The following is a 9,546-nucleotide window of genomic DNA, read 5'->3' on the forward strand; positions in this document are numbered from 1 at the left end:
GCAACATATGTTTCAAACAACATACATGCAATCATTCCATATTCAGGGCATTGTGCTGGGTGCCATGGGCTGCTGTGGCTGGTACAGAACGTGGCACCCATCCTTATCTCCATCCTGGTTGTGTGGGGAAGGAACTCTCAAATAAGACTCGGGAGAAAAAAAAGAGACAGGCTGCAACACTGCAAGAGTATGATTTTGGATTGGTCAGACGGGTTTGACCAGTGGTTACTACCAAAATCCAGATGAAGATGATGCTGTCACAACTCTCAGGTGCCAGCACCCCCCCCCCCCGCCCACCTGGAGGATCACTACTCTTTAAAGAGGTGATAGAAAGCTTAATTATTGAGGTGGAAGCGACTATGGGAAGAGAAAATAACACAAACAATGGAACACACCAGAGTAGGGAACAAAGGTTAATACCCACAGATTCAGCCAGTGTTCCATGAGATCTGATTGGCAGACAGGAGGCAGCACAGTGCTAAGACGTACATCAAACCAAGCACTGACCCATCCAGATGGGAAGCGTGACCCAATAGAGGTCGAATGCAGGTAGCAAAGAATATAAACTTTAATGCATTGAACGCTTTTAAATAGTGCAAGTGAACGTAATATTAAAACAGACCCATGTTAAGAACCTACTCATCAAATTAGAACATATATAAACGGAAAAATGTAGCTGATCTCATTTCCATCAAATGTATTTCAAATTATGACATTTAGGGAATGGCTGATTCCCCAATTGTTATCCTTACTCCTGTCAACCCATCAATTCTTAGTCTGTTGATAGCCTTTACAACATTATCCTGTTTTACTTAACAGCAGGCAATGGAAGAAGACGTGTTTGATCATATTAGCACATACATCTAAAGGATTTGAATTTTGATGGTCAGAGAAGGTCTATAGAAGTTACGATTCTCAACTCATCTGTCCAAATCTTACTTTAAGTTTGTCCGTTTTGTAATCCTGGATGAGCACACATTTATTATTGCAGACACTCATATTGATCTAAAAGAACTAACATTTGAGGAAGGTAGTTTTCGTCATATGTAAGTATTTTGCTTACATCGGTTTCAACCAAATCAAGTTGATTTATCCACATGCTCTTCTGTACCAAACCTTTTCCAAACATATTCCCTGTTGTAATCATTGTCACCCATTTTGAACTTTATGTTGTAAAATGTGTATGCCTGTTCATATATTAATATTGATATTTTATTTCTATCACGCTCGTACACAAGTTTATCTGCTCTAACAGGAGTATATTATGTGACAAAATATCTGACCTTACCATTGGTGCGTGCAGAGGATCAAAATGGGGTGTCTGGGTTACACCACCTGCTTCATGAGGCAGGTCTGTAGGATGAGGCAGGTCTGTATGATGAGGCAGGTCTGTAGGATGTTGTGGGATGGACCCCGAAAACACCTAAACAAGCAGCATGGGCATGTCACTTGTGAAACCAGTTCTACTGGCTCGTTAACAAATGGCGACACAAGCAGTGCTCATTGCTTCATTTATATGGGAAGTATGCAGATCCTTGAGAGTTAAACAATGCACAAACCCTTAATGCACACCAAACCAATGGTGCTATCCGTTGTGGGTGGTGTGAAGGACCGGAGGGGGTGTCTGTACTCATGCTCTCTATATGGCAGAGAGGCAAAGAGGACCCCAGCAAAGATTCTCTATTATTGGTAACGTAGTCGAGCAATCAAGGCCTAGCTTCTTAGGAGGGGATGCAGGCTGGTTTTTAAGTACAGTGTAGTCCCCAAGCACCCACTGTATTAGTTAAAACACAGTCTTTATATAAATAAGGTTCAAGGTTATATACACAATCACAATAATACACTTTGTACTCCGACAATTGTAAAATGGTAAATATATATAGTTCTGGGTGGTACCACAATTATTCTGATTCCATTAAAATGCGTCAACTGTACTCAGTTCAATTAGCATACGAATCAACACAGCAAAACGAGATCAACCATAGACTTAAAAGGAAGACAAGTTGGTTAGACAATTGGCAGAATACTGAGTCCCTACCAACCAGACACAGTTCTGTATGAGGATCCCCCCCACCCGGGCAACCTGTAAATGAAGATGCACTACAAGCTTAGTCCATACATTGTCTATTAGAGTCTTATCTTCTTCTATAGATCTGCAACCCAAATATACCTTGTGTTGTAGAATCCTTCGTCTGGGAATCGACAGGCCCTTCTTGAGTGCGCACCCTTTCAGGCAGGAGCCACAGGTCGTCGAACTTCCGAGATGAAGAAAAGGTGAACGTTGTTGTTGAGGCAGCAGCTTCGGTCCTTCCGATGCTCGTTGACGATTGGTCAAAAACATCCTGCAACAGGGGAGGCATGCAGTGCACCACGACGATGGTTCATTGCTGCAAAGTGTGAATGAAGAACTTTGGCCCAGCAATGGTATCGAGTCGTGGGCATCTAACGTCGGCGAAGGGGATGGGACCACGGCTGGCATCAGTAGCTTCATCTGTGTCTCTGAGGTCTTCGGGTGGCAGTAAACCCACCGGCGGATTCCTTGGTTCAAATGTTCTTGGGCAAAGGGAGCACGTTGACGGTGGTACACTGTCCGGTGCTTCTCTCCGTTCTCCTCGGCGGTCCCCTTCTCCAGTCGCATCGTTTTGTAGGTCTGTCTACCAGGGAGCTTTGGCAAAGATCAGCTGGTGCACGATAGTCCCTCTTAGCTCGGGGAGAGGTCTCCTAGCCAGGGCCTCTCTTGGATCAGTTCCTGAAGACACAGCAGCTTTCAGATTGCAAGGAAGGGAACAGCAGTTCACCTTCTTCTTCCGACTCGGCTTCGAGAGTAAGCATCAAGTATCAACTTCAGCTTCTGAACGATTTCTAGCAGTGAGAGGCCCCCAGATATACTGTTGATCTCCCATTCACTCTGCTGGGTCACACTCAGGCAACCAATCGTTCAGAAGGGCATTCAGGCAGTCAGGCAGCCAATCGGCTCACAGCGCATTGAGGCCATTCTTCTCCATCCAGACACTCACAACACAGAATGTGGATTAGGACAAGCACACAGCCATTCAGCACTACACACAGCATTCATACCAGTTTTGTCATTGCGTCAAACACCAGATACTAGAAACCCATAACACATAATGTGTATTCATCACACACCCCATTCACCCTGGCCCCACCCCGTGGGCGTACCCACAACATACAGTCATTGGGAAGACTCCATCCAGTCTGGCCTGGACTTCCCTACAACACCATATATGAAACTTCCACCCAACAGCCAGTCAGGGGGAAGGGACAGAGTCAGGGCTTCTTGGGACTTTGGGAAAAGTAAGGTAACAGGTGATAGGAAACAAGATGCCCCCTGTGGCCTCTTGCTTTCTATCAGGAATCCACTGATTCCAATGACAGGGCCTGGGTATCCCAAAATGGAGGATGCACAGGGCACCTGTCAATTCAGCAAGGAGCTGCCACCAGCCTGTACCCTGCTCTGTTGGCCACACACAGGTGCCCAAAAACATACACTAGGAGTACAGGGTCATACTCCCACCCATGGGTGCTATAAGGGTATCCCAAGGGTCTCTTCACCAAACCAAATATAGGAAGAGCCGCACCACCAGGAGTCCCACATAAACTCCTGTGCGGAAAACAAGACAGAAAACATGATAAGGCAATAAAGGACAAGGATTCAGAGGCCTTGTCTCTCTGATACATTTCCAGCATCACAGTTGCCCCCCCAGACTGAGGTTAGAGTGCCTAATCTCCCACGAGATAGACACACTCATCTAGACGGTCAACATATCTTCTGGAAAGGCCATCTGCATTATCATGACTCTTCCCTGGTCTATGCTCTATGGTGAAGTCTAGCCCTTGCAGGCTAATGGACCACCCGAGCAGTTTCGGGTTCTCACCCTTCATCTGCATAAGCCACTTCAAGGGTTTATGGTCTGTTTGGACCTTGAAGATAGAACCTGTAAGGTAGGGCCTAAAATGCCTAAGGCTCCAAACTATACTGAAACATTCCTGTTCAACTGTAGCCCTCCGAAGTTCTCTACCCTTGAGTTGTCTACTTATGAATACGATCGATTGTTCCCTCCCTTTGTCATCTAACTGGGACGAGCCAGCTTCAATTTTGGTGTCCCAGGCATCTGTCTGGACAATAAAGGGCTTGCTGTAATCAGGCGCACATAATACAGGTCCTACACAGTCTTTCTTTCAAGCCATCAAAGGCCCTCTGACATTCTTCTATCCAATTAACCTTCCTTGGTTGTTTGGGCGAAGTCAGAGCTGTCAGAGGGACAGCTATGGTTCCATAGTCCGCCATGAAATTGGGATAATACCCAGTGAGGCCCAAAAAAGCTCTCACCTGGGTTTGAGTAGTGGGAGTCTCCCAGTCATGTACATCCTGAGGTTGATTTTACCCCCTCCTACCTCATGACCAAGATACGTGACTTTCCCCTTAGCTATCTGGCACTTGGTGGCCTTGATAGTGAGGGTAGCCCTTTCAAGGCCTGCAACACTTTATCCAAGTGAGTCAAATGCTCCTCCCAAGTGGAACTGTAGATGGCGATGTCGTCTAAGTAGGCCACACAAAAGGCCTCCAGCCCACTGAGTGCATGATTGACTAAACGTTGGAAAGTGGCAGGTGCATTTTTCAACCAAAAAAGGCTTGACTCTAAACTGGAAGAGCCCCTCAGGTGTTGAGAATGCATTCTTTTCCTTGGCATGGTCCATCAGAGCTATTTGCCAATAGCCTGAGGTAAGGTCAAAGGTGCTCATAAATTTGGAGCACCTATGGTGTCCACGAGCTCATCAGCCCTGGGCAATGGGTGCATGTCATTTCTGGTGACAAAGACCCTCCAATCCTTGGTACTAGCCTGGGAATTTGCCTTGGGGACAAGGACTCTGGGCTGGACCAGGGACTGGTTGAGGATTCAATAACACCCAGATCCAACATCTTGGCGACCTCAGCCTGGATGTGGTTCTTAACTGTATCTGACATATGGTAGCACCTACTTTTGACAGGCACACTCTCACTAGTGTCAATTTCGTGCCTACACAACGGTGTAAGGCCTGGCGTCAATGAGAACAGAGAGGTATACTGCCAGAGCAAAGCCCTGCAGGCCCTCTGCTGCTCTGCTGTCAGATCTGGAGAGAGATGCACTCCCTACACTGAGCCATCCTGAGGGTTGCTATTGTAAGGGAGGAAGGGTCTTTAAGGCCCCCCTTCATTCCTATTATAGTGCACATGAAACGTTCATCATGCGGCCGACCATGTGCCTCTGGCCAAGGTGTGTGGTACCCACTGGATGACACATAAAAGTGCATGAAATGTACGCCATGAGACTCCATTTTGTTAGACACCGACTCCATTATATATTAGGCCTCGCTCAAACAGTAGAAGCCAGCCTGCATCTCTCCCCTTCAGTGTTCATGCACAGTCAGCAAGCCAACCCCCCACTTCCACCCTTCTGCCGTCTCCACGGCTGTCCTTTTCTCACGGAAGCCCGGCGTGAGAAGTAACAAATTACACATTGTATCTCTCGCCGTCCCTTTAACATCGCTGCCCTGTGAATGAGCAGGCCGGAGCCTGGTCGTAGAAAAAAATATTTGTCTCCACAAACCTGCCTTGTACCCACAGACCTCATCCAAAGAAATATAGACTACAAGCCTCCTCACCCCAAAGTCCTTTTGATGTAACAGTTGCATGCCCCTCTTCTGTGTGCCACCCCAGTTCACCCCCAGCACTAATCGTATGTGGGGCCATAATTTCTTTGCGTACTAACAAACTATAAACTATTCTCTCTTGAGATCTAAAGGAATACTTGATGAATGTATTAATGAAATACTGTGAATAGATTAGACACCTGGACCCATGTACTCTCACTTTTATTGTCCAGGTCAAACGTCTAGTTATATAGTTCATATATCCAAATGAATGAATAATGATCAGGCATGTGTGGCCATAAGGGCAAATGTTAGATAGTCTACATCATTGTTGCTAGGACATCGCCTGACCTCGTACTCCTCCCAAATGAGCCCAGCGGATCCACAAAGTTACATCTTGGAACCAACCAATTAAGGAACACATCACTATATGCAACATACTGTCCAGTCCCCTTTGTCCAATGAACATTATTGAATGTATCCCCTATAGCACACGTTATAGATGACGTGTTTTTGTAATATAACTTGTATTTTCTGTTGTGTGGGCAGAGCGCTCTCCTAGTAAGCAGAGTTCTCTGCATGCCCAATTTTACTTTATATAAAGGCTTATCTTTTACTCCACCCGCACTTGGTCCTGGTCTCATTCCCTACTGGGGGGTGTCCATTAGTGTCTCTTATTTTGTTATTTCGTTGCACGAGTGGGGAATGCCAGCTTTCGTTTGATGACCCCGAGATGTGATTACGTCCCTTCAGTCCTCTTTGGCATGAAACGTCCCACGGCCACAGCGGTCGAGATCCAGGGTGCACCCCCATCAAGGCTGCCCACCTACGGCAACTGGTACCCCTGAGACGTGCGCTCAAATAGGCCAGAAGTTTCCATGAGTCTCGGCTTTGCAAATACCCATTTGTACCGCTCGCCGGAGCCGGGTGTGGCCGTTGTGCGAGGGGCAGCACCTTGATAAACAAGGTCCGGAGGCTCTGGGATCAAGACGGACACGTGAGTATCAAGTGCGGGAGACGCTAAAAGAAGGTGGGAGAGGAAGGCTGGAAGGGAGTCAGATTGCGGGGTATTGAGAACATAGATTGGAAAGAGAGTAAGAGGATCTTTTGTTGATCTATATACATTTGTCTTCTTTTCTTTCTTCTGCATAGGGCCATTGGGAGTATACATAGAGATTAAGAGGCGAATAGAGGTATGTGAACCTAGCTCTGCGAGGGGGTAGAAGGCGGAACTGCATAGTACTATTTCGACTAGTACAGGGATAAATTGAGGACAAAGTGAATAAAGTAGGAGTCTCGTGTAAGTAGAAGACTCGGAATAGTAGTTAGAAACACTATCTTCTTTTCCTTTCTTTTCCATTTCTAATATATTAGAATGTGGTCCGCAAACGGCCAGGATAAGGATAAGGGTAAGGGTCTGGGGTTAGGGAAAAGTAGAGGTACCGGGAAACAGGGGCCCCTCAGTAGGGAGAGTATTCATTTTTCTGTTCGTATGTAACATGTTTGTTTCGTGTTAAATTGACCTGTGGTATGTCCATGTGATTAAGTGTTATATGTTGTGTGGCCAAAGTTCTGTTTAAACATGGTTTTGCAATGCCATGGTGAAATAATTGAACCATAAGAAAAGGTAGTCTGGTGAAAAGTGTTGTGATTATTGTGGTGAAATGAAGTAGTGTTTTTTTTTTTTTTCTTGACCCTGGTGGGAGTATACATTAGGCCATCTACGTTTTGCACATATACACAATTTATAGTAGCTAGGCACAACGGGGGCAGAAACACTGCTCTTGCATATCTGTCAAAGCTTACCAGGGTATAGTGAAAGAATAAAAAAAAAAATACCACGATCAGTGGTGCACGGAAATGAAAGGGGAAGGTATACCCCAGGTATGGGCCGAAGGGGGATCATTTGACAAATCAATACTAGACATTTTGGCGACATACTTGTTTATCAGGTATAAAGGCAAGCTGCTCCAAAACAGAAAAGAGATATTAGACTTATGGAGACTGTTTGAAGAGGTAGCCCCAAGCAAGAATAAGGGTCAAGGTACAGCTCCCCAAGCAACAAATGGCAGTGAAAGTGAGAGAGAGAGCAAAGAAAAGCCAATAGAGCATGTGCGACTGTACCCAATGTTGACAAAACCTGCAGAAGGATACAGCTACCCCAAGTTTGTAGCAGAACCAAACACACCTCCCGCACAGCAAGCAACAGCCCCAGCCCCACCCCTGTTTGACCCTTAAGGCTCATTTGGACAGGCATGCACCCCTCCAATAGCGATAGAACAGCTGAACCAAGATTTAGAAACCCGATTAAGTATGATGCAAACAGAATTTCTGAGACTCAGAGGTCTATGTGAACAAAGCTCATGCACCCAGGGGGGCAAAGCACGTAATCGCCCCTTGCACCTGACACAACAGCAAACACGGTAGGGGAAAAGTTGAAAAAAGGGAGAGATTCTATTTTGAATTAATGACATCCCTACTAAAATAATACAGGTAGATCAGGAAAGATGTCAGGTAAGTACAGAGGAAGAGGGTGTGCTATCTGAATGAGAGGAAGAATATTGGAGTGATTTAGATGAGGATGAGGAAGGAAACAAGGCAGACGAAGCAGTAGGTGGGGTATCTGGAGGAGCATCGCTGTTCATGGCCTCATCACCCGGCAAGGATCGAGGAGAAGAAGGATGCAGGGGAGACTAAGGAACAGAACAGGAAAGGGGCCAGTAACAAGAAAGAAAGGAGGGAAGGTGAGTACAGGAAGAGGGAAGAGTAAATTGCATATGCCATTAATACACAAGGGTGCGGGGAGACCACATTATGTTCCGTGGGCACAAATGGAAACTTATTGAAGACGTTGCCTCCACTTTCTGGGGGGACAAGCAAGTGAATATATGCATTTTAGAAAAACACTGCCGGGGGGTTCCGCTTAGCCATAGGAGACGTTAAGAGCTTGTTAGTGTCTGCAGTAGGTGACCAAGCAAATAGAGTGGGCGAAGGCGGGATTCCCTGGGGTCACCTTAGATTGTGACTGCCATGATGGGGCATCATTTAACACAGTGAGGGCTCGAGCATGGGGCGCGCTGAGGGACACATTCCCGGACGCGCCTGATTTACAATCAGTAATGCAGTGTACTATGGGGGAGGACGAGAAAGCTTCAGCTTACATTCTCTGGGTGCAGGATATGTGGAGAGCAGAGACGGGCAGTGCTTGGGACCAATCCACCTCTCTTTTCTACTTCATAATTAAGAGAGATCTCCCAAAAGAAGTACCGAAGGCTCTGGATAAAATAGCTGGAATGGACGCCAATGGCTGGCCCGAGATACAGAGCATCATAGTACACCACTGTAGATGGATCAAAGAGAGAGAAGGGGAGATAGTGCAGAAAAGGTTGGCAGACAAAGCTAAATTAGTACAAACAAAATTGGTGAAGGTTGCTGCCCTCCCTGCAGAGCGGCTGGTAGATGGGGAGGGTGGACCAATAGCAATACAGGCAAGAATGGCAGCAAATTGGGCAGCAAACGGACAGGAGCAATGGGCCAGAGATGAACAGTATGGAGGGCACAATGGCAAGGAAGGGGCAGAAGAGGAGGAAGAGGTGGGTACAGGGGTTCAAGAGGGGATACGGAGGACAAGGACCTAGAGGAGGGGAGCAAAGAATATTTTGGAATTGTGGGAAGTGGGGTCACTTCTCGAGAGAATGTCGGAGCCGTCCTATGGCACCTTACCAGAACAAAACCCAGTTTGGGTACTCCCACCCCGGAAGCCCATCTGTTCTGCCTATGGGTGGATTCAGACACAAAGAACAAATAGAGCCCCGGTATGCGTATGAACAAAGAGCACACATACAAGGCACACAGCAACACCCCCAATCACAGAACTACATAACACAATGATAC

The sequence above is a fragment of the Ambystoma mexicanum genome, chromosome 2q, assembly GCF_040938575.1.
Source record: "Ambystoma mexicanum isolate Mex_15411 chromosome 2q, UKY_AmexF1_1, whole genome shotgun sequence".
Taxonomy (NCBI): Eukaryota; Metazoa; Chordata; class Amphibia; order Caudata; family Ambystomatidae; genus Ambystoma; species Ambystoma mexicanum.